Source organism: Seriola aureovittata, chromosome 7 (genome assembly GCF_021018895.1).
Source record: "Seriola aureovittata isolate HTS-2021-v1 ecotype China chromosome 7, ASM2101889v1, whole genome shotgun sequence".
NCBI classification, from domain to species: Eukaryota; Metazoa; Chordata; class Actinopteri; order Carangiformes; family Carangidae; genus Seriola; species Seriola aureovittata.
In genome coordinates, this window is record NC_079370.1 from 9,755,314 (window position 1) to 9,781,992 (window position 26,679).

General features: G+C 42.9%; 1 protein-coding gene across 1 annotated transcript in view; it reads right to left on the reverse strand.

Annotated features, from left to right (window-relative positions):
• The window catches only part of erfl1 (Ets2 repressor factor like 1), a 42,130-nt gene extending 16,612 nt beyond the window's left edge, over positions 1-25,518 (reverse strand). The window contains exons 1-2 of the mRNA XM_056379771.1: positions 25,418-25,518; positions 21,244-21,422 (exon numbers count right to left, since the gene is read on the reverse strand). The gene's annotated coding sequence lies outside the window, so the exon portion shown is untranslated. The remainder of the gene's footprint in view (positions 1-21,243; positions 21,423-25,417) is intronic.
• Positions 25,519-26,679: the final 1,161 nt, after the last annotated feature.

A 26,679-nucleotide genomic window follows, 5' to 3' on the forward strand; every position in this document is an offset into this window, starting at 1 on the left:
TTGAAGTGGCTGTATTGTTAAGAAACATTTTTCCACAATAAACTAAATTGGTCCTATAACAGACCACAGGTTTATGAGTAAGACTGGCTTTATGTCATATTTTTCTTCTTGGTAACAAATCCCATCATCAATGTGTTGGTCTTCTTCTTTGAATACTTTACAACTTTCCTACCCTATTTGTGGCCCAGTTTTCCCTTCTAAAGATGTCAGTCTCTAAAAGAGACTCACCAAAAAAAAAAAAAAAAAAAAAGGAGGGGGGGGGGTCAATTTCTCAAAACAGCTGGGCATTGTAGTTTTTAGCAAATGTTTACCAAACAGGAGCAAATTGTGTATTTGTTGGTGACTATTTTCAGCTGCGGATTAATACACATTTGGTGCTCCAGGGTGAATGAGGGATTGTTTGAGGGATAGTTTTTGGACAACAATGGTGGAATAGGCTTGCGCCTCTAGACTTACTATTTGTTTGCCAGATCATTGATTTCATTTGGTCTTTTCATTAGATTTGTTTATAATAAGAAAATATGTGTCAAACAAGTGTCACCAGTCTTGTAAAGGCCAGTTTCATTTACATAGGGAGAAGTTTTGGAGCTTTAGCTACAACAGTCAGGTGAAGTTTAGACTCCTGTTCTGGTCATAAATAGGCTACAGTTGCTTCTGATAAATAAGGAAACTTGTTCCTTTCTTTTTTTTGTTTTACTTTCGTGAAGAACTCTAACAAGTTAAGAAGAGGTGAGTGGAGATGAGGATGTGAGCGCGTGATAACGGTATTAGTATGGTATGGAACGCCAGCCTTAAGAAAATAAGGAAAAGAAGGGGAAAAAAGGATGAAGAAAAAAGTATCAATCGATAGGGTTAAATTATTCATCGTCATTAATTATCGATCGCTCTCCGCTGCCGGCTCGTCCGCCTCGCGCCAGAGTTGAAAGGAGGGAAAGCGCGCTTTATTAAAACCGGCTCGAGCCTCATTGTTTCATGTCCCGCGGCAAAGAAAAAGCTCGAGTTTGGCTCTGCCCGCGCCAGTAGAAAAATACACACTCACACGCACACGCACACACACATTGCTCCACCTCCCTCCTTTGCGTGCTCCTTCTCTCCTGCTCTCTCTCTCTCCCTCCCTCTCCCGACGCGCGGGAGGAGCTTTGGGGAGCCTCGCGCGGTGTTCACGGGGCGGCTGTGTCTCGCGTGGATCGATGAGGGATCAATGGCTCGCGCTGACTAATAGCCAGAGAGCGCCTTTGATCTCGCGGCTGAGAGATCAAAACCTGCGCGAGAGGGAAGAGAAATAGGAAAAGAGACTGCGCCGGCGAGCTGACCTTCACTCACACACACACACACACACACACACACACGCACGCACGCACGCACGCACACGCACGCACACACACACACGTATACATTTACGCTAAACACACGTAGCCTACGCACGCGCGCAGCTTTAACGAATTTGACTGCAGGATATCCTACCAGCAAACAAACTATGAGAGATGCATTGCTAACGAAAACTGCAGGCGAATATGCATTGGACACATTTAGAATAACAACCAATCTATCTATCTATCTATAGACTTTAACAGAGATCCTCCACACTCTTCCCCATACCACACACACCCACACCCACACCCACACCCACACCCACACCCACACCCACACACACACACACACACACACACACACACACACACACACACAAAGCACCTGGCTTCCTAGTTCAAGTTGTTGCTCTTGATTTTGACTTCCTCAGACAAGGTGATACACTGAGAACAAGAGAACCATCTGTTGTTTCCACTGAGCAGATGAGTGTCCTATGGGCTCAACTTCACTATAGAGAAGGAAGTGGTGTGTGCATGTGTGTGTGAATGTGTGTGAGTGTTCATGCCTGTTTATCTATGGGGTGATGATTGCAATTTCTGAAGAGGAACAGTTTGAAAAAGACAAAGAATGAATGACTTAATGACTTTTCCTGATTTTATGAGAACAGAAAAAGACACATCACAGAATAGTCCTGCTTGGTGTCTCAGAGACTCCAGCTGTAAAACCTGGTTAAATACAATGGATTGTCATATGCTCTACATCTGTGACTATTTGTGACAGTACTTTTTATGCGTCCGACTCCTAACAAATTCAAAATAAAGTAATTTAAAGTATGGAGTTATGTTATTGGAGTTATATTAGTTTACATTTCTTTGTCTGTGAGTGACTTTTGGCAGAGAAAAGGACTATACACCAAATAAATAATACAATATTTCCTTGACTGTTGTAATAGATGGTCATCCATTCAGTCACCTTAATGTGCAAGTGTAGTTTGTGGCAACAGGAAGAGGTCCTAAAGACTATGTCAAAAATATTATTATTTTTACTCATATAGGAGAGGGGTCTGTGGGACCTTAATCATTGCTGAAGTTATTAAGAATCACTACAACACAACTCGGTGCAAAATAGTGCCTTGTTTTCCACACTTTTACCTGAGGAAATGCACTTCTCTCTCTCCCTCTCTACTCATCCTCATCACGCTCTCTCCATCTCTCTCTTTATCCCCCCCATTCACCCTCCCTCCCCTCTCTGGTCAGTGAGTTACTCTCTCTATCGCTCTCACTTCCCGAATTAACCACTCAAGAAGTCACCACCGACTCAATCAATAGCTCATACATAAACCCTGCTATAATCGCTCCCCCGCCTGTCTGTCTGCCCCCCTCCCTCTCCTTCTCTCTCCTCTCCTCTTCTCTCCTCCTTCATCAGCTTCTAACAGACACTCCTCTTCCTCTCCTCCTGTGTCCCACTGTTCGTCTTTTTTGTCTTCATCCTGTCCCTTCTCTAATTATCTGAGACACTCTCTCCTCTCAAATACAACCAACGAACCTCTGTCATAAACACGTTGTTAAATGGTTACAAACATTTAACAAAAAACAGGGATGTCACTTTTTGTATAATAGCATATAAAATGTTTTTCAGAGTTTTATTTGATTTGGCTGCTTGACAGACTTTTAATATAAAATAGATATGAGTCTTAGTCAGGGATAGAGTAAGAAAGTCTTGGACTTATTTCTATTGCTGTCCCTGGTGTTTTAGTCCATCAACCTTTATCAAGATGGTGAGAGACATAAGAGAAAAAACATTTATGAAAAAGGAACTAAAAGGCTTTAAAGAAAATGTAATCATTGGAACAAACATTTGCTGAACCTGAAGAGCACAGTCTCTGGCTCATTTACAAAATGAAGGGCAACACATTCCCCATGAACTGTGAGGACACAAGGACTTGCAAAGGCATCTACAGACGCTGAGGCATTGGACACTGAGGGCAGAAAACACGCCTTGAATCTCTTTTGAAAACCAAACATAAAGAAGCAACTCACCCTAACAGAAATGATAACACAGTCCAGTCTGGGCTTGATATTTGGTCTTGTATTGAATACTTAGTCTGTAAGGTGACCTGATGCTACTTTGGGAGTATATTTAACTCCTATGGTTCCACTAACTCTACTATATTCCTTTAGGGACTTGATATTTGTATAGCATCCCTCTAAAATTTATTACAGGATCACAGTAATTCTTTTAAGTGCAAGGGCACTATCGGCCCATGTTAGTGTGTCCAGCCAGAATGGGCCCAGTATTGCGTTATAGCAAAGACAAGGAGACATCAATATTGCATTATCTCGTGTTTAACTGTGAGACACAGATAGTTGTTTTGGGGGCCTTAAAGATATTGTATTACCAAAGGAGATACAGGCAGACGTTCCACACACTCACACAAGAGGAGAAAAAAAGAATAACACACAGAGAATTTTAAAATTATAAGGCCTCCACACACCCTCTGCTCATACCCCTTCTCTCTCTATCTCCATCTCTCTCCCTCTCTCACTCTATCCCTCTCTATCCTTGCTTTTTCTCTGCCTCTCTCTCCAAAGTCTTTGATTCGTCCGTACAGTTTGATCTGCGAGAGAGCGAGTTTTGTAAACACATTTTTCACGATCATATAGCCACGGGCAAGGGGAGCGTGAGGCGCGGAGGAAGAAGAAGAAGGAGAGGGAGAGAGAGGGAGAGACTCAGAGAGAAAGAGAGAGAGAGAGAGAGAGAGTGAGTGTGTGTGTGTGTATGTGTGAGGGACGTTTAATGAGCATACAAGATGGACAGACAGACTGACAGAAAATGCAAGGATGGAGGCTCGAATATGGCTTAGTGCTGTACTGCACAGAGCAACAAAGACACACAGACACTCACACACTTACACACACATGTAAAACCTCTCTCCCTCTCTCTCTCTCTCTCACACACACACACACACACAGACAGGCACACACAGACACTTACACACGCACACCAGGGAGCCCAGACTGATGGTTTTGGCACAAGTAAAGCATCACAGGGGTTGACGAAATGTGAAGCAACAACGAGAAAAAGCAAGTTATTCAGTTTTCCTCATCATGCAGAGGGGGGTGACACTCCAACACTGTATTTCCCGATATGACACTTCCTGACTGGTGAACCCATGTAGAGCAAGAGAGACACAGAGAGAGAGAGAGAGAGAGAGAGAGAGAGAGAGAGAGAGGGGGAGAGAGAGAGAGGGAGAGGGAGAGGGAGAGAGGGAGAGGGAGAGAGAGAAAGACAGAGATGCATCTCGTTTGGGATGATGAACACAGAAAACAGAGAGAAACAGTGTCTGAAAAACAGATTAAGGGGCGAACCAATAAAACGCAGAGCACAGACGGTAAACACACCGTGGTGTAAAGCCACTCTAATAAAAGTGCGAGGCTCTCATTCCCTACATTTCTGTCTTTTTTTCACTTGGTTGAAACACTTTCTTTTTTCATCTGGCAGCTGCTAATCCGGTTAGGTTCGATTGGCTCCGGTAATGGCGCTAACCCGTCGCTTCTCTGCCGACTCCTCTCCACGGGACGCAGCGGAGAGGAGGTGACTGAGCGTCAGACATGCGCCGGCGACAAGTTATGACACATCCAGGGAGAAGAAGAGGTTGATGATGACAATGAAGAAGATTAAAAAAGCCCACTGTCATAATTTTAGACTTTCAAAATTTTCAACATATTTGCAGGTATTTTAAGGCATAAATGCAAATTTATGATTGAAAAATTTGGTAAAGGTGATATCATTATACACATACCAAAAAAAAGAAGAAATTTGGACTTATTTCTTGGCAAATAACAGCTTCCAAAAAAAAAACAAAAAAAAAACGGACTTCTTTTGTGTAATCTTTCTGCACATGCATTCAATATAACAGATACAATTTGGATTAATGACTTAATTATCGTTACATAATGATAGTAATAGTAATAATAATAATAATAATAATAATAATAATAATAATAATAGGCCTAATAATAAAAATAATGATAACAGATTTGTAATCATATCGAGCTACAGCCGACTGCATGCTACAACTTTCTGATGATTTGGCTCCTTGGACTTTTGGCAAAGCACGGGCTGGGGTGAGATGCAGGCCATCACATTTAAAGTGCTTTTCCACATCGAGATTTGTTTGTTTTCCTAAAAGACGGGGAAACACTCCTCAACAATTCTGCAGAAATCCCTCGCGTCAGTCGTTAAAAAATGATTTTCTTTTCATTTTCCTTTCCTTGCATTCTTTCCCTTTTTTTCCCTTTTACTTAGCCTACTGCTTTTTAGAAAGAAGAATAGCTGCAAGCAATAAAGTCGGTTGTCAGAATATTTGTGTGTGTGCGTGTGTGCGTGTGTGTGTGTGTGTGTATGTGCATATAGTGCAGTGCAGTGTAGTGTAGCGTTTCCTCTTCCTCTCTCTTTCTTCTCTCAGTCTTTTCTGTCCGGGGAATTGTTCTCAACGTCCACAAACACATTGCAAATACCCGCCGGCCCAGCAGCATCGATTTCTAATTAGACGCCAGGATAATCGTTGGAGAGAGATGAAAAAAAAGGGGAGAGTGATAGCGGGACCGAGTAAATAAATATATAAACGAATTAGAGCTCAGATTAATTGAATGAATATGAGCATTAAAAAGAAACAAAGGTGATCTTGGCGGATAAACCTTGCGTGGACTGAACGGGAAATAAGGTTTATACACACACGCATGAGAGAGATTGTGATGTGGAAATCAGGGCCTATTTTTATGTCAAAAAATGATTTTGGAATTAATGACAGATGCATTCGTGTAATCACAGCCTCTGATGAATTCATTTAAAGATTTTAATGTTTTTAGATGTGAAGTTATCGCGATAGAAACTCAATGCAAGAATCATTCTGCAAGAAAGCAACGATGTTGCGCAGCAATTAATACAAAGAGGAATTTAATACAAAAGTGCCGAACAAGGAATAATATAATAAGTCCAAATTTACCAATATGAAATATATATATAATATATATATTTGCATGTATGCAGGCTAAGCATGTAAAGATTTGACCCATTAATAATTGCTGCATAGTCTGCAGACGCATGACACTTGTGCCCGAAACTGTGACAGCAATCAACCTTGAACTAAAAGCCACAGCTGGATTATCCAACTTCTTCCCTCTTCAGTCAAATTTCCCCCCTCCCCTAGCCCCCCCCCCCCCCCCCTTTCTGTCTCCTGACAGAGTGTGACAGGGGGTTAGCCGGGGAGCTCAGGTAGCTCGTTTACTTTAATTAACGTTTCATCATCCTCGGAGCGGGACCGCGCACCGTATATACTCTTTCATGCTGCTCCGTCTCTCATCCCTGTTCTCCATCCATTCATCATCAGCCCTCCCTCCCTCCCTCTCTCTCACCCTCCCTATCTCACCCTTTCTACACCCCCCCCACCCCCCACCAACTCGCCATATCGCCCTCTGCTCTCTGTCTCATGTCCACTCAAGCATTAACAGGATAATAATTCAAACACTTTCCTTCCTTCACTCCTTCCTCATTTCCCCGTCTCCCTCCTTTTTCAACTTTGTTACTTCTTGCCCTCCCTCCCCACGACTCTTTTCGCTTCTCTCCTTTGCAATCCTCTTTTTCTGTACAACCAAATTAATTATTATAATTTCATTTTCAGGGCGCTTTAATGCAAATAATGTATGAAACAAAGGTGAAGCAACTGTAAGTCCTTCTCATTATATCAATGTATGTGCAGACTATTAATATGGCATTTTTACAGCATTTAGAACAAGTGATAAACATATCATACCATAGGCGGATTAACTGACTTTGAAGTCCCAAAGGAAATATTTGAATCACTACTGTGATGCAGGATGATAGAGGCCCAGTGGTTGTTCGTTAGGGATGGACACATCATTACACTGGAGGAGGGGGGTGCTGGTGAAAGTTATTGAGCGGTATCGATCGCCTCTGATCATATAATGGAGAATAAACCTACAATCGGTGATCAGCGTCAGGCAAGATAAAAATCAATTTTAGGTCTCCGTCAATAGGCTAAAGAATCAATCAGAGAGATATTTCTTCTATGAGCAGAACATATATTCATGTTTTCTGTGTAATAAGCCAACACAACTTTCTCAAGTTGAACTGTGACTCGTCCATTTTTGGAAATGCAGAGACCCAGCAGGGAAGTAACGAGACTGCACAAAAGAAGGCGGTAAGAGACCGAGAAGTCCGCACTTCACTCACATCTGTGCGCAATAAGCGTTAAAACGGGGAGATTCTATGTTAAAGTCGAACTTTTACGCACTTTTGCTTGCAGTTGATGAGCGGTGACACGCAACGCTTTGGTTATTCCATTTTTAAGAATCAAATAAATCAGACGAAAGTTGAAATATACAAAAATAATAATTCAGTCCCGCCTCCCGCAAGGTTTAATGAGGCCCAGACGAGTTTTTGCAATGTTTGAGGGAAAAAAAAATAGTTTGGTGGAAGATACGGGTTAATGAAATAGTGACTGATTGAATTAGTGTCTTTGACCATACCTGTGAAAGCAGGAAGGCTGTTGCGTTATTTGGCGTGTCTAAGCTGAAGGCTCCTCTCATTAGATTATTTCTCTGAGTCTTTCTTCATGCAATAATTGGCCCTCTCTCTCATTTGAACTGTGAAACATTTTCTTCACGGGATAAAACAATGGTTTAAGTTTCACTAAACTTCTCTGTATCTTATTCACCTGTGAACCATTTTTACTTTCTGGGCAACTGGACTAAAATTAGGCCTGTAATAGTTCCTTATGTTAATTGCTGCAATTATATAATTACAAATATGATAGAGTTAAAGCCAATAGGTAAATTGATTATTATTAATATTACACTCATTTTAAAATAATGATCTTCAGCCATTCAGGGGAGCCTACGCTGATACACAAACTGATTCTGCTGTAAAGATCCAAAGATAAAAAGTTGGAGGATAGTCAAATTACAGAAAAATGTTTCTTTTTCTGCTAACTTGTTCTTAATGAAAAAAGGAATGATGAAAATGAATCAATAAAACCAACAGGAAAAACTTCAGACTATCACAAACCAATAGTGCTGAATCCCCTTGGAGCCTGCTTAGAGCCGGAGTTTGATAAACTGGTGGAAATGGCAGGTGTTATATGAAGCAAAAATAAAATAAGAGAAAAAAGTAAAGTAAATGCAGTTAGAGTCATATGGCTCGGTGTGGTCTGGGCGTGACTCGAACACGGCTTGGGACTCAGCATGGAGCATTTTGATAGTTTAAACAGTTTAAAACACTTACAGTGGTAACCGGATTTGTAGCCTTGTGGGGTTAAGAACTTGATGAAATCCACCGTGCCCAATGGGACCACAGAGGTGAGTGCTCACATACAAATTGCCATTGATAAAGAGAGAAGGGGAAGCTCCACCATCACAAACCTTAAATCCCATCCCTTTCACACTGGTTCAAACAAAAAAAAAAAACTATCCTACCCAGTGTGCCATGCAGCTGACACCCCATGGGACCCCCAGGAAAGTGCGGTTGACATTATTGCATAAAATGTTTTTGCTTTGCAATTGTTCTAAACTGAGCCTTTTATTTTTGAGCGGGGATCACCCTACCACGATGTATGCAATCAATATTGTGTGATGTGGGAAAATTGTAGCTTTGTTGAATTTTAAACCTGCTGTTGTGTGTTGACCTTTGAGAGTAAGGCACAGCCTGTGACTGCTGCTGCTGCTCAGAGGGGCCATCAATAATGGAGAACAAACTACAAGCGTGTTTGTCTGGATTTCCAGAAATGTACCGTGATTAATCAGTGTCATACAGCAGGTACACAAAAAGCCCTTTGCACGACAAAATGTCACCCTTCAAATGGAATACATAATCATGGCGTCAACAGGACAGGTAATTAGGACTGAAGATAAACTACACGATAAATATGAATGACTGACCTAAAAAATATTTGAAATATGAGGATGAAGTCATCGAGTGAGATTGGACGAAGATGCTTGGCGCCAAAAATGTGGGTAGAATGGCTTTAAGAATCTTGATAGTCTGCAGTAATGTGAATGTCCCATAGCAGCCAGCATGACCAGATATAGAGGGTTAAGTCTGCCCGGCCGATATCAGTTTGTTGGCTAAATGTAAAAACAAATTGCAGTATAGAAATAAAACAGTATAGTTTGAGGTAATTTAGAAAAAGCGTCACACTACATAATTTGTCCACCAGAGAGCACTGAAAAGTAAGACGCTCAGTAAGACGTTCAGTAGACGACATCGTCATAATTAAAATAAATCTAAGGGATCTGTATCCACATTAGTTAGTGGCCCATTTATTGTTATCCAATTATTTAAACACTCAAAATCAATATAATTCCAGTATTGGGCTGTAATCTGGGGAAAGGTGAGTTATCTAAAAAATAATTTGGGATCCATAAATTCACATTATGACTTAACATCAAACATCTGACTTAATATTTGGATCTCTGTCCATGGATTTATTCTGCCACTGTGTGATGAACAGATGCAGGTTGACCTCCGTGTGGCTTGTAAAAGCTGGCAGCTAGTGTTAAGTTTTTGTTACAGACTAGATTCCTGTTACATTTTTCTATAGGTTGTCTGTTATTACCTTTTCACTGTCCGTCCCTTTAGTCCATTATTATTGGACATATGTGGCACAATGACGTGGATATGATATAATAATAACACATGGGGGCAACTTGGTGGCTATGGGTTTAAGATGCTGGCCATAAAATTGCAACGTTTCTCGTTCAAATCTGGTCGTGGACCTTTGTTGCGTGTCATTGCTCGTCCCTCTCCCCTCATGTTCTGACATCTCTCTATTAGAGCTGTCAAATAAAGGTACAATATCAGAAAAAAAGTGATCAAATCTGGCCTAAGTAGACAGGCTATTAAGTGACAACTGATAAGAAAAGAGACTATTGGCAGGACAAAATTTTGAATTTCAACAGCTTTTCAAAGTTAATATTATGGATCAGATAGATTTGACTGTATTTAGTAATTTAGTTGATAATCATAACATCCATTTCTATAAATGATTCACTTCTTTTGAAACTTTCTAAAATAAACCACTTCATAATGAATTACTTTGCCAAACATTATAATTGTTCAAAAAAACCAAAATAAACCAAATAATTTACTATAAATCTTGAACCACAAATGTCAAGAATCAAAACAAGTTAACACCATATTTAAAACAGCATAGTTTTGTACTGTATCGTATGGCCTTGTTTTCAGACAGCCATATTTTCCCTGTTGGTTGTTGAGTACGTTTCGTGAAACTATTGGTCATGAAACATGTTCAACACATACAGAAACACATACAGTTTGAAGTCAAGAAAAATATTTCAAACACAAACCAGGCACACCCAACACGAGTTTGACGAGCGTAGAATTTGAAATGAATGGATATACGGACGCCATGATTCATTTCTAAGAATGTGCTTTTTAAAGTGACTGTGACTGTGTCCATATATGCATATCATCTATTCTGTCTCTGTCTTTCCAGTTCCTGATGTCTCTGCCCAGTACACAGACGTCTTGGACTGCTGCCTTTCTATTGAAACCACAGTACAAACTCATATATCCATGTGTGCCCAGACACATTCACAGACATGCACACACAAACACACCAAAATTCAATCTCTGTATCTTTCTATCTGTGTTTCCTTCTTCCACTCTCTTTTATACAGGCACACTCACACACACACACACACACACACACACACACACACACACACACACACACACACACACACACACACACACACACACGCACACGCACACACAGCACCCGTCTGCCCTGGCCCCCGTCGGCCCTCTCGCCTGTGTGTGCGTGTCAAATCGAATCTCCACCTCAGTGCGTAGTACACCTGCTGTGCTGGCGTATAATGTGCTGCATACAGTGAGTGCACGATGACGGATTACTGAATTAGACCAATAATGACAAGTGACACTTCTGTTACCGCTCCCTGAGCCACTGCAGAGAGCAGGGGAGAGGTGTAAATAAAGAACAGACACAGCGACCGAAAGAGATGGAGGGAGAGCGAGAGAGAGGGGGAGACAGGGGGAAGGAAAAAGAAACAATAGAACAGAGACAGAGGAAGTCATGGAGGTGGATTGGAAATTTTCAGCTTATTCTGTAGAAATAAATAAGTTCTGTTTCAGTCAGGTGCAACTTCTCTGTTCTGTATCTCTTTTCCTCTGTTCCTCTGTTTCCACGGTGACACTATTGTCATGTACTCATGATGGTAACTAGATCTATATCACAATCCGTGGTGAAGTCAAACAGGGTTTTTGTATCTTTTTCTGAGATGTTTAAAGAGAGGGTCACCTGTCAAATTTGTTCGTTTATCTCACTGAATGCAAATTTCAAGACAAGGTCCCACCTGGACTCAAACTGAGGGTGTGCTGCTTTAAATATCATGTGGTCTAGGCATCAGTTAAAACTAAATTTAGGCAGAAAATAAAGGCAACAGAGCAGCAACCTCACATTTCTGGTGAGACAGAATCGTTTTGAGAAGTTTTGATGTGTTTTCTTAATGAATATACATGAAATGTAGAGCAGGCTAATCTGTGTGTGTCCACCAGTTGTAGATGGGGCCAGTTTATCTGCAGGATGTCTGGCCCCCCCATGGACCTGGGTCTCCGCAGGCCTGTGCTCAGGATACTAAACCATGCCAAATGAGGAAGAGGAGGTGCAATCTTCCCTGGGACGGCATGAATAAATCAGCCTACCACCCGGTGCGTCTGTACATCATTCATACATGCACTCATACAGAAGAGAAACTCAAAAACAGGGACTGAAGGTGCGATTGACATGAAACACCAGTGGCTGTCTCCCTGTTTTTGGGGCTGGAGACAGACTTTATAACACGAACATCAATGAGAATATTGGCGCTTTGTCAGTGATGTTATTTAACTGCAAGGCTCATCGTCCTGCCTGTATTGTCTCATAATGGAGAATCATTGGGGGATATAGGCCTGCCAAGTCCTCAAGTCATTGTGCCACAGTCATGTTTGGCTCGTAAGCCAACGCTCAAAGGCGCAAGGGACTCCTAAAACTTATACCTCTTGTGCATGTGTGTGCCCATTTGATAGAGAAGACGGGAACAGAGGCGAACAATACTTCTGTGAGGAAGAAGTGAACACTTAACTGGGACAAGCACACACATAGCAAGAGAGGGAGAGACAATTGGAGTTGGGAAAAACAGCGTACGAGAGCGAGGGAGCAATAGGGGGAGCACAGAGGAAGGAAGACAGAAAGAAATATTGACAAAGCCTAGATATACACATAAGTCACCCGACACGACCCGCCTGCTCCCTGTATTTTATAGAGCCGCTCTGCGCTGGCGGAACAGCATGACAGGCCAGTTCCTTCAACGGAAAATATGGTCCCTCTCTACCCTCCCGCCTCTCGCTCCCGCTATCACTCCTGTTTTCTGTCTATCCCACCCGATATCATTCTGTCACCTCTGCGCCAGGCTCTTTTTTCCATCATCCCCCTATTTCTTTCCTCCCCGTTCTTGCCTTTTTATTGGTGCTCTACATTCCACCCGTCATGTTTCACTCCTCTGTTTCTATCCATCTTCACGTCGCTCTCTTAATCCCCTCTCATTTGCTCTCCTTGGCCCCTCACATCCCCCTCCCTACCTCCCCCTCCTCCCCCATTTCTCTTCCTGCTCTCCCGGAGCCGTTTCCGCGTGCTGTCCCATTTCCACCTACTGCTCGTCGTTTCCCTCATTCTTCCTGATTCATTTCCTCCCCGCTATCCGTTCCATTCGCCCCCCCTCCCTATTTGTGCAACATACATTGCTATCCCTCTCTACCTCTGGCTCTCCTATCTCCATCTTACACTTTTCTATCTATATTTCCTCTGACCTCCCAGCTTTTCCTGCCTGGTTTTAAGTTCATCTGTCTTTCTGTCACCCCTGTAAACTTTATCCATCCACTACTTTACACTAAATACTTTAGCTTGGCCTTTTCACTTTTGCCTTTTCCCTCCTTCCTACGGCTTCTTCGTCCTTTCTTATGGATGACTTTTGTCTCCCCACCTTGAAATAAGCATGTACATTCACATATTTTCCACTATTTTGCTGTTTCCACTGTTGTCTTACCTTTTGGTTCCCTCACCCTCTCTCTCTGCCTCCCTCCTCTATGTCTTTTTTTCCTGTCTGTCTTTCTTTCTTTCCTTTTTCGTTCATTCTATCTTTGCTCTTTCTTTCTTTTCTTTTTCTTTCTTCCCCATCTCTCCCTCTGCATTCCAGCCTGCCCTCCCTCTCTCATCCGCAGCCTGAGCACAGAGCTCCATGTGTCGGAATCAATTAGGGCTGAGAGCCGTCGCGGCCGCTCTTTCACGGAGGTAAATATTAAACTGCACCAAGCACCGAGGAGGAAGAGAGGGAAAGAGAGGAGGGGAGAGAGGGAGCCCTCCGTCCCTAATCCACCGCATCGATCAGGCGGGGATGAGGGTAATATATTATTTTGACAAGATACGATCCTCCGACGCGCACCGCTATCCCCGGCGATCGATTTCTTTTTTCTCTCCTTTTTTCTTTCCTTTTCTCCCCCTCAGCGAGTGGGACAGAGTTTGTGTGTTACTGTGTGTGTGTGTGTGTGTGTGTGTGTGTGTGGGTGTCTGAGAGAGGGTGCGTATGTGTATGTGCGTGTGCGCGCGCGCATTTGTGTGTTGTTGTAGGGCGTCGTCGCGTGTGCATGTGCACTGGAGTGTGGATGGGTGACAATAGGAACAGCATTAGGAAATGTGGGGAAGAGATGAGGATGGTGCTGCTAGTAGGTCTGCGCTTTTACAAACAAGCTCCTGTCTAAACAGCTAAATCACACGCTCGCCCGTAGATGGATCGTTGAGGAGAATCTGAGAATCGTATTTTGTGTTTATTTTCTGGGGTATATTGGCAAGGAGCAGCACGCTAGGCAGGATGTCAGGGTTACAGTTAGTCAAATAGGCAGAGCTGACCTATTGTAAAGTTAAGTGTCCTTCCCCCGCACAGTCCCCTCTGCTCCTGTGCCTCCCCTCTATATCGCTTTGTAAACTGTGTCTAAATGCTAAATTCCCCAGATCAATTTTTTTTATTCAACCTCTCCCCCCATCAACGCGCTCCCTCTGCCCCCTGCCTCTGTCAAACAGCTTCACATTTGCTGTCCTTCAGTGATGGAGGGTGTCCTATACCAGCATTATACCTCCACGTCTGTGAGTGCAAGTTACTCTCACAGCAGGTCAGATGAAGTCCTACAAAAAGCCAAAGTTTTCACATCACTTTCTATAGAAAATGATACGCAGTTGTTGCAGTGCTGAATTTCTTTTTTGTTTCATCAGAAAACTACAAAACTGCTCTGATAGCTTTTATGGTGACGTTATAGTTTTGATATCAGCATTGAATCAAGTGAAATTGTAGTATCAAACCCACTTAGGACCAACAGCCAATTTTATTAACTTTTGTTTCTCCAATCCACAAATAGCCAGCATGGTTGAGTCTCAGCTCTAAGCAACCCCTAAATACAATCCTATGCACCCATCTCCATCTAATAAGCTTGGAAAACGTGAATGTACACTATCTGACTATATAAAATGGCAGGAAATGAAAGTAAACCAGCAGGTGATGAAGAAGACGAGCAGCTTAGCAAGCTAAAGATTACGATATTTTTCTTTGAAGAAGTTGGTAGAAACCAATTGTAATGATAGTTAGACTGGCATTCAGCAGGAAACCTGTGATGCTTGTGCTTCTCTTACATGTGCTGGATGTTTAACTATAGCTAAATGTTTGCTGACAGGTGAGGTCTGACTTCTTGACAAGTTGTAAGTATATTCAACCCTATAAACACACATGAACCAAATGTTGGATGATTCCCGAAAACCTTAGAATATGTTACATGACAGCTTCTGTTAGATGCTTTCTGCAGGAAATGACAGTATAATTCCTTTCAATGAAAGATCACGGTTACTGAAAATGCAAAGGAACCTAAACTGTGGTCTACTGCTACATGTCAGATGCCACACGCCCATCCACCAATCCAATCTCCCCATCCTTACTTCCTGTCTTACTACATGAAGGGAATTGGACTTAAATTGTTATGTGTTGAATGGATATGAGTTGGATATGGATGTAGTCCCCAGGATATTGGGCTGATATATCAGGTGTTTCTGTAGGGTTGTGGCACAGTGGTCGGAAATGACTTAATGCAGCTTTAAGGTTTGATTTCTTTGATTAAGATTATTATGGGTACAGTGAGGGTAACACGGGAAGCCCACAATTTTTCAACAATATCATACTCAAAAAAACAAACGAGCAAGTGGCAATGTCCCATGAGATCTGACTTCGGCATGAGTGTGTGTGATTGTGTGTGTGTGTGTGTGTGTGTGTGTGTGTGTGTGTGTGTGTGAGCACTTCTACATGCAGACACGGTGACCCTCAGCAGACAGCAGAAATACAACCCAGGACACTGTGTTTTGCAATACAGAGCACTAACTATCAAGGTTATACGGTCCCTGTGAGTATAGTAAGAGACTGCACCATTATATCGTTTCTATTGTCTACGAGTGTGTTTGTACCTGTGATTTGTATGGATCTATACGTTTTGTGTGGACGACATGTCAGTTCTAGCTTGTCCTCGTGAGTGGCTCGGTAGATTCAAGCAGTCATGTCTACATGCACACACCCCGGCACCCAACCGGTTTCCTCTCCGACAAAGCTCCGTCCAAACAAGTATGTCAGCACCCGCTGGTGTCTCCTCCAGCTCACTCCACTCACTCTTACTCCTCGTCTCCCACTTTCTCTGTTTCTGCCTGCCGCGACTTAGTTTTCCTCTTTCTTTCTGTCTGCTTTTGCTTTTATTGTGCCATTTTCTGCCACTTTGGTCTAAGAAAGGGAGGCCATAATGCAATCTCTCCCCCTCTCCATCCCCTGCTGTGAGGGAGAGTAGCTTGGCCTGTGTGCTGGGCCGGGGAGAAGGGGGAGAGACGGGGTCAAGGTGAGCTCTAATACACTATTGATCTGCCCCAATTGAAAACCTGATGGAAATTTTACCCCCCCCCCCTTCCTCCTCGTCGTTCTCCCGCACCCCCCCTCTCTGTTTTTCTCCCCCCTCCTTTCATCTACCCCCCCTACCCTTCCTATCTCCCACTTCTCTCTTCCCTTATGTCTTTTTTCCTTTCCTGTGTGTATCCTCCCTGGTGTCTAGAGTCTTCCTCTTTTTCAGTGTCTATCCCCGTTCACTCCAATCTGTTTTCTCTCCCAGCTGAATGTCTCTTTCAACCACTGACCACTTTCTCTCCTTGCTATCTATCTCGTTGCAGGGCAGCACTCTGCCTCCATGTCTTTTAAACTGTGCCTCTAATCATTTCCTCTTGCCTCTTCTCCTCCTTTTGGTCTCGCCATCTCCTCTTTTTCAAGCATGTTCCTCTCTTTCTCCTTTAAATCCCTTGCTACCCCACCCCTCCCCGCTGTTTCTGTCTCTCTCACTCTTTTCCCCTCATCCCCCCTCTTTGAGTGTGCATCAGATGGTCCATTTCTCTCTACCCCAGTGCATATTGATCCCTATGGCAGTAGCATGCAGGGTGAGGGCTGCGAGGACCACAGCTACAGTGTATTAAACGCCACAAACGCTTTGGACGCGGGACCTGAGACACGCCTCCCCGGCAGGGCCCTGTCAATAGCTGCTCCCTCCTGTCAACAGCAGCCAAATGGCCTCTCAATCTGGGACTTGTGATGGGCCACAGATTGGTAGAAACTGCAATGGATGCAACACAGAAAAATAGAGAAAATCTTGATGGGAGAAAAGCCAGGATAAAAAAATCAAAAAAAAATAAGGAGATGTGTATAAGGTAATTTTCCCTATAATGGTGAGCTGCTTTAAAAAAAAAAAACAGATGTATTCAGCATTGATGTGACTCACTGAAATCATGTAAAAACCATTTCCATTCAGATGCCTAAAATGTTGCACAACAAAATCTATGACCTCAGCGTTCAATTTGCTCCATTCTTTGCCTTAACAGGCTTCATAATAACACACTGTTGTCCTGTAGTTATGTGAAACAGCAATTATGGATGCAACCGAGTGTGCTATACACTGTTCAAACACATCAAACAAAAGAGGCACAAACACTGGAAAGGCCTGAACAATAGAGATGGCAGCAACAGAAGTAAACCTTTTTACAGCTACCCATTACTTTCCCACTTAACAAGACAGACCACAACCTCTCCCTCTCTCTGACTCTATGCAGAGTTGGCTGCTATCACCGCACTGCTTGAGTGGGAGATAAATGGAGTGAGTGCGTGTATGTGTGCGTTTGATTTATGTACTGTTGTGTACGTGTCAGACGGCCGAGCTATCAGGACCACCATCTCCCAATAGACATAGAAATGCTACAGCAGTGGAGGGACCCCTCTGTCGACCCTGAGACCCCTGATACACATCTGGAACAACAGAGCACACCGAGCGGGGACTGGAGGGGTTTGTTAGAGTGGGAGGAGGAGGAGGAGGAAGAGGGGAGGCTACCTCTGTCGCTTCTGTGCTTCTTTTTTTTTTTTCATTTTCATTCAAAGGAGATTCGTCGACTTTGTCGCTCTGTCTGTCTTTTTCTCCTCTCTGCCCTTCACTGTCTCATGTTGACGAGAGGGAAACGGCCACTGTACTTCCACCTTAAACTCAGCTTTACGACTTCTGTCCGTTCTCAGAGGAATAATCTCACTGGTGGCAGAGCTCTAACATGCAATCGGGAGGTCCTGCTTGGTTGCTTTCACATTAAGCTTCTGTCGACAGTGTCGGGAGCTTCTTCTGTATGATCCTGATCTCACGGGAAATCCGTGGTTCGTTCAAAAGCCAGTGTCTGTTATTCAAAGGACACCAGTATGTGAGAAAAACCATGACCAAAGCCTCACATACTACATTAAAAAAAAACTATTTCACTTCTCGCCTAAACCTCTGTTTGACCTTAAACAGTCTTCCTTCTGTATACTTATATTGCTCTAATTTCAAGTGATATTTTGCGCCTGTATTCAGATATTAAAACTGTGTAAATTAAGTACGTATGACGTTTTCTGTTTGTGTTCCTGTACTGCATAGCTTCTAATTTGTCCACTAACTGGCATTCAGGGTCCAGACACCTGTTTTATTTTCCCACTTTTCTCTTTAAGTCACTCTTTTCTTCTTTCCCTCTGTGTCTCCTCCTTTTCTCCCCCCTTTTCTTCACGCTCTCCATCTATTTCTTTCTCTCTAGGAAGGAATCAGTCTCACCTTAATTGCTCTTAAATCGGATTAATGACTGACCGGGGACAACTTGACTTAATCTCTCTTCTAGTAAATCTCTTCCTCTCCCCTCTTCTCGTACATCACTCTTATACATTTTATCCTCTCTTGCCCTCCCTCCTTTGCTTCCTTTATCTCTTGTCCTCTTTTTTCTTGTTCCAAGAACTCTCCTTCCTCCTCTCTTCATCTTTCAGCTCTCTTTGCTCTCTGTCACCTTCTCTACCTTCTTCTTATTTCTCCATTTCTCCTCCCTCCTTCTTCTCTCCTTTCTCTCTGTGAGTCAATCATTCTTTCATCTTTTTGGACGCACTCTGTCATGCCTCAGCTCGGCTCGTCATCCGGGTCCCTTCATAATTTCTCTCCTCTTCTTTTCACGACTTTCTATCATCCTTTAACTTCGTCATCCTGAGATTTTTGCATCGGACCTCTTTGACTTGGCTGTCACTCTGTCTCTCCTTTTTCCACTTTGTCTCTCCGTATGTGTGTGTGTGTGTGTCTTAGTCTCTCTACAAGCTTGGCCAGTCGCAGGGTGTTGTGTATGTGTTAGTGCGTGTCGATGTGGTCCTGTCATTGCCTCCTAAGTGCTTTGGCAATACTAGGGATCTGCTGTCATGCCAGTGCAACTAATCTCAATCGAATTACATTGAACTTGTATTGAGATGGAGATAAAGGACATGAGCATCTGTCAGTGTGATTGCTCAAGCAGCTCTCTCACTCCCATGTGAGAGAGCACATGGACGGAAGGTGCACTTGCACCACACACACATTCAAGAAATTAGTTTTGGTGACAATGACACCATTTTGATCTTTACCCTTAATAGATTTAATACCAGAAACTACAATAAGAAATAAAAAACAAGTTCAGTACAAAAACAAATGACACTATGTCATACGGAGGTGATCCTTGTTAAGGGTGTAAGGGCAAAGAAATTGTGCCACCTTCCAAACCCCTGCAGTTCAAAAAACTGAGGGGGAAAAAAGGCCAGCCTTGTGGACAAAAGCTCATTTTCCTCTTGGTTGCACACTGCTGCAGGCGGGCTAACATGCCACAGGAGAATTCAACCACTCATACACCTTTGTTTTCCTCTGGTTTTTCTCAACTTTACACACAGCAGCAGACCCATAACTGAGAGTGAACTAGGATTTCTGTCAGCCCAGAAGGCACGTGCATGGCCTGTCCGGCCTGAGGCGAGTTCAGTGATTTGAGAGCCACGAAGTCGCCCGTTCTTCTGGTTGGGACAGAGAAAAGAAGAATCTGTCATTTCCAAAAATGTGGCCACTTTTGTTCATCTTCCAGTCTTGCTTTGAGCCATTTCCATGTATCCTTCTTTCTCCCATTTCTCTCTTCTCTCCACTCTCCAACTCTTCCAAAACCCCCCACCTACCCACCTCCCAACCTCTCTGCATGCCCATCTGCTTCACAGCGCTCCAGTGCTTGTCCTCTCTCGCTCTTTCTCCCTCTCTCTCGGAGTGCAGTCAGGATTAAGCATTTATCTCGGTGGTCCTCCTTTCGGCCCTAAACGCCCGTGAGGATGATAAGAGTCGCTGGGATTTGTCAAATTGTGCGCCATTGATTAACTGACCTTTCACGCCTGCAAGTCTCTCAGCCACTCCACTAACTGCCGACAGGCTAGATAGAGAGATAGATGGATACATCTGGCTGTTATTGTTGTGTACAAGTTTGTAGTTACCAGGTGTGGCAGCGAGAGACGACATGGGGTATGGGGGCCACAGGAGAGAGGGGGCCATGAGGGAGAGGGAGAAGGGAGGGGGGGCAGAGGCTTGGAGATGGTGGGAAAGATACAGAGGAGTCCTTCAAGTGCCCTATAGGCTCAGAGTATAACAGGCAGAAGTGTGTCTACTAGAAAACAGTAATGAGTCTTGAATAATGAATACTGAAACAAATTTTAAGGTGTGCCAAGGGGCTAATATTAGACAGGAAGAATTAGGTGGGAACAGTGGAGCGAGAGGAAGAGTTCAGACATTGGTTGGCTAAAGGAGAGTCTCGCATGTGATCGGTAATGGCCGAGGGCTATTGCATGGCGCATTCGACACCTTTGATTATTCAGACAGGTCTACGCTGCTACACATTTTCAAGAGCAGGAATGAAGTGTTCAAAAATAAAACCTCCAAAAAAAAAAAAAAAAAACTCCAAAAAGAGAAAAAGCCTCTAAAGCTGATCAAAGCATCTGAGCAAGACAATGTTGCAGCTTTCAAAATTATTTTCCCAATCAAAATGTCTTTGTTCATCTGCAAGTCACTGAGTAACAGTCACTTAGAAAGGGTCTCAAAGATTTCATATTAAGCAGTTATAGATCTTTAAATTTTAAATGCTGTTCTTAGAAAATGTTAAAATTACTATTCAAGCTGCAACTTTCACAATTTTTATCTCCACATGGACAAACTAGAGAGGCAGCTGTGGCCTTCGGTTTTAAATCAACAACATGACCCCTCCCTATGTAAAACATCTTGACCTCAAGTGACTTCAGCTCCCTATAATATGAAAATATGTTGGGGCTTTTTGTGATCGGTTTCAAAAGACAAACAAAGGCACTGTGCAATAGAAAAGCAGCGAGGAAAGCAAATGGAGACTGAGATATTAAGATCCTGACAGTGAAGATGAGGAGGAAGTTCACTCACCTGGACCTCCGCGTCGCCCCGCCTCAGAGATGCACCTGAGGCCGAAGCCTGATCACCGTCTCTCGGATTGGACTTGGGAGTTTGTTCGCCGCTGCGCTTTGTTCCGACCCGGGAGGTGAGGAGGCGAGGGGAGAGGGGATGGGGGGGAAGTGCCGCTGTCGCACTGAACGAAGACGTCACTGAAAACACAACAGATAGCCCAATCAATTTAATTCCCTCTGTTGGCAACAAAATCGTCCTTACCAGACAAGTGTGTGTAAACTTTTTTTTTCCTCATTCAAATCTGAAATAAAATTGAAAGAAGCAGCAGTGAATAAACCAGGGGACAGGAGGCGCGGTGGCCCAGCTGAGTGGAGCCGATCCTGGGGCTTGTGTTGTGTTGTTTTCCCGCAGGACCACTGGTGCCCCGTAGACCACAGATCAATCATCTTATTTACCCTTTACTGCCATACAGTAACGGAGACAGCGAGAGGGAGGAAGAGATGCCAGTATGAGAAAAACCAATAGCCTATAATACTCCAATAATCACTTAAATAGTGCGTCTTTGGCACTTAATTGCGAATGACCTTATCGCACTTTATGCTATTTATTCGCCTCCTTGAGTTGACGTCGCTACAATTTCCCCCCAAAATCCCCAGAGTGTCCTTTGCATTTGCCGTATTTATGTTAGATTTTGAAATATATAAAGGTTATAGCTCTTGACGCACGGGACGTATCGGCACACAGAGAGGGTAGAGGCCCTGAACGCAGCTCGGCGAGAGGCTCTGCTGTCTTGTTATCGATATATGAGAAGCTTGCTGGAAAGGATATTGACCGCACTAACTAGCCGCACTTTGATCATACGAAATTGCTTTCCAGATGACAACACATTAAGGATGAGAGCATTTTTAAAAAATCAAACCCGCCTCTCGCACCTGTCAGAAGTTTCTTTTCCGAATGAGATGGAGATGAGGAGAGGTGAGAGCCCCCATAGGTCCACTGCCCTGATGAATAAAAGAAAACCAATAGTCTTTTTCCAAAAAAGAGGAAAGGAGGAAAAAAAAGAAAAACAAAGTAAAGAAAAAACACAGGAAGGAAGGTTACATCTAAAATCTTAATTCCACGCCAAAGAATCACGAGCATAGCCCGAAAAGTAAGTTAGATGCTCAGCATAGACTGAGCATAAAAACTAAAGTAACTTCAAAAATTAGGAATTTATTACAAGATAATAATAATCAAAGAAAATACATGAATAACATGAAAAGGACAGATACACAGAAAAGAAACCGCAATATTTTTGTCTTTGGAAAATTGTGATTTACGCGACAGAACTTTAGCTGTTTAGTTTTTTTCCCCTACATTTATTTTAAAAACTAAATTTATTAAAATTAATCCTAATCATATTAATCCGAGCAAATTAAATTCTAAAACGATTAAGAACAATAAAACTATCATCGTTTTTAAAGTGGAAGGCTGAAATTTGAAGTTCAAACCATGATGCTTTGAGAAATAAACTCCTGAGTCCAAATTATTCGTTCGAGATAATAATGATAATAATAATAATAATATAAGAGCATGCCCATTAGTTGAAACGAAAATAAGTTTTATAGCCTCCTGGTCGCTATAATATTCAGTCTAATTCAGTTGTCTGTAATTATTATTATCATTACTATTATTAGGCCTATTCTCATTATTATTATTAGGCCTGTTATTATTATTATTATTATTATTATTATTATTATTATTATTATCATTATCATCATTATTATTATTATTATTATTATTAATGTAATAAATGGAGCAGAGAAGTGTTATCAGAGACTTATTTATCCGGTATGCCTGCACAGTCTGTGCTAAATAAAAAGCAGCAGCGTTAAAGAGCTGATATTATAACAAATGTAATTGGACGGGTTAAAGAGTTCAAAGCACAGCCGTGCAGAGGTGAAGGATGAAGGAGGGGAGGGTGAGTGACGTGGGGAGAAAATTTCCCCAAATGCCACTTAATGTCGGAAATATTTCCACCCAAGTATTGACAGCAGAGAGACGGATGAGGCGGCCGGCGAGGAGCGGCACAAAACCGGGGAAGTAATTCAATTAAACGGCCTGAGCTCATAGAAGAGACTGGAGAGGAGAGGTTCAACACGTTGGCCTGAAACTTCACACACACGGAACACAGGCGGGACGAACTGTCTGAGGCCACGAGGCTGAAGCAGGGAGGGAGTGAGGCTGGCTGCTCATTGTAAAGTTGGACAAAACCAAAATGACTGAAAATAAACTACAATTCAGGATCAGCTTATTTATTTATTTTTAAAACCGCAATACACCCATTATTACTATTAGTTATTATTAATTACTGTTGATATTATTCTGATTATTTTACTATTACTATTGCGATCACTGCAAATTAAATAAATTTACCTAAAGTTTCCTCACTTGTAAAATTTCTATCAGAGACACATGCACGTTTTCACACGCACTGCATGCATGCGCGTGCACACGCACAACCGCACGCACGCACGCAAACACACACACACACACACACACACACACACACACACACATACACACACACACACACACACACACACACACACACACAGTCTTTTAAACTTTACTGAGGAAGGCTGGTGTTGTGTAAAGTTAGATGTGAATAATTGACGCCAGAAAAAAATAACATTGGTTGGGGTTAGGGTGGATCCATTGATCGATCTCTTAATCTGCAATAGTTACATGCATGTATTGATTTACAAACACTGTTTATCTGGAAATATACTGGCACAAATAATTGATGGGAGTACACCCACGGCGCGCATAAATATGCATCAAAGTTGTAAGGGGGTAAACACCTAAAAAGAAAAAAATCTGAGCGAGAGACCAGCGAATCCACATAGAGATTATTCCAAATATTTTTTTTCAAGTTTGGCTCCTCGCTGTATCGATGCGCCCACTTCTGAAACAAACTCCCATGCGAATCTGAAAACACACACCCAAATCACCGGCTTCGGCCCTGCGAGAGTAAACTTCAGCATTTTACTCGGGTGAACATATTGACGGGTGGTCACAGACAGCGCAGTCCAAGAGCTGCTTGGTTGATTCATTTATTTATTTATTTATTTATCTATCTATTTATGTTTTTGTGAGGGGAATTTGTTTTTGAGTAGAACTGCAACTCGATCTAAACTTGAAAAATAAAAATGTTCGTAAAGGAAATTCTTTCAAAGCAGGCTGGTGAACTTCAAGTGGATGAACTTACGGTCCAGATGTGAAGGCAAACAATTAGCCTAATTGATTGATTGGCATTAAAAAAAAAGATAAACAAAAGTATTAGCACGTGCGCTTACATCCCTAAGCAGAGTATGGAGCACGAGCATCAACACACACACACACACACACACACACACACACACACACACACACACACACACACACACACATCTACCAATCTTTATAAAGGGTAAATTAAACGGGGTCACTCACACACACGCGCACACGCAGAGAGGTGGACGAGAGAGAGAGAGAGAGAGAGAGAGAGAGAGAGAGAGAGAGAGAGCGAGAGAGAGATGCACCGGCTGAGGTCTCGTGCAGCCCGCCGTGTGTGAGTGGCTGTTTAATTGACTGATTGATACGGCGGTGTGGAGGTGAGGGCTGGACGCCTTAACAAATAGAGACACTTAAAGGCTAATCCGGGCCAACGCCGACAGCTGAACGCATCAAAGTGCTCCCGTCCAGCCGCACACATGCACGCCAAAACCAGGATATTTATTTCCCTCTCCCGCACGTGTGCGTGTGCTTGCAAGAGATGGAAGTGTAGCATGTAAACTTTCACAATGTTTACCAAAGAGAAGACGGGAGCTAAAAAGAAAGAAAGAAAGAAACTAAATCCAAGATACCAAATAAAAGTAAATAAGAGGTTGCGTAAATTACGCACGGTTCAACTTTTTGTTGCAGGGTCACACTGCAATCCTCAAACTGATCGCAATACAAGGCAAAATATCTATTCCAATAATAGCAAAATCATTACAAGCAATAATATAGCCAGCACAAATCTATCATATTTTTTAAGCACACATTAAAAAGGACAACAATCACAACTTTTTCTCCTCGAGAAAAAAAAAACAATTCCATCGCCAAATTCAAAAAAAAAAAGAAGAAGATAATATTATATGTAATAGAGTGTACAAAGAGGACAACATACCTCCAGCTTTTATTTTCAGGAAGTGGTGTTAAAGCTCTCACCGGCTGAAGTGCGACCAGTCTATCCACACGCATTCACTCTGACGGCGCAGCGAGCCAGCGACCGGAGAGGCAGCACTACTACCAACCTGAAGCCGGAGAGGAGAGCAGAGGGAGGGAGGGGGGAGATGGAGGGAGGAGAGGAGAAGAGGAGGTGTGCATCTCTCTCTCTCTCTCTCTCTCGATCTCTCTCTGTGTGTGTGTGTGTGTGTGTGTGTGTGTGTGTGTGTGTGTGTGTGTGTGTGTGTGTGTGCCTGTGTAAGTAGTTAATTAGTAAATCCCCATTCGCTGTGCCTCGGGTCGGTTTGTTTTCCCCGGTCGACAAGCCGAGAGGAAAGAGAATTTGAAGTAGGATTCGACCCGTTTCCGCTCCTGTGTCTCATATATGAGGTTTGTGTGTGTGTGTGAGAGAGAGTGTAGTGAAATGGTGTGTGTGTGTTTTCTCTTTCGGGGCTCTATTTGGAGGCACAAGAGGAGCCCCATCCATCCTCTGCCTCACCTCCTGGCCACTAAGGAGTGACTTTGTTCACCAACACTTTGACCCCAAAAGTTGCTCAACTTGAATCACGCAGCAATTCCCCACAAACAAGCAATGAAAGTGGCCACTCCAAGGAGGCAACAAAACTGTGCGTGACAGCATTTTCTGTGACACAATACCTTCACCCAAAACTCAGGCTGGATTCAAGTCTGAAACCAGAGGAATCACTGCAGTTTCCTCTCTTTATGTTGAGTAAGCCTAGACACAACAATATTTTCTTTTTCCTCCATGAATATTAAGGAAGCCTAAAACACCACGCACTAAAAGGTCGAGCCCAGCCTGTCAGCTTGGCTTTAGCAGATCACCAAGAAGAAATTCAGCGCTGTCTCCAAAGTTTTCCCTGCTGTCCCTGCAGCAAAATCCACATTATGATGAAACTCATTATCTGTCTTCGACTCAATAGCACGACTTCTATCAACTGTCTGCACAAATGAAATCCCACACAGAGCTGCACACACACACACACACACACACACACACACACACACACACACACACACACACACACACACACACACACACACACACACACACACACACACACACACACACACACACACACAGGGTAGAGGAGAGTATGCCCTGGCTCTCGTGCCAGTAAATCGACTCTGCCCTTAATAAACTTTAATTATTTAATTGATCCCCAATCAGCAACTTAATAATCAATTAGGTAAACCAATGGAACT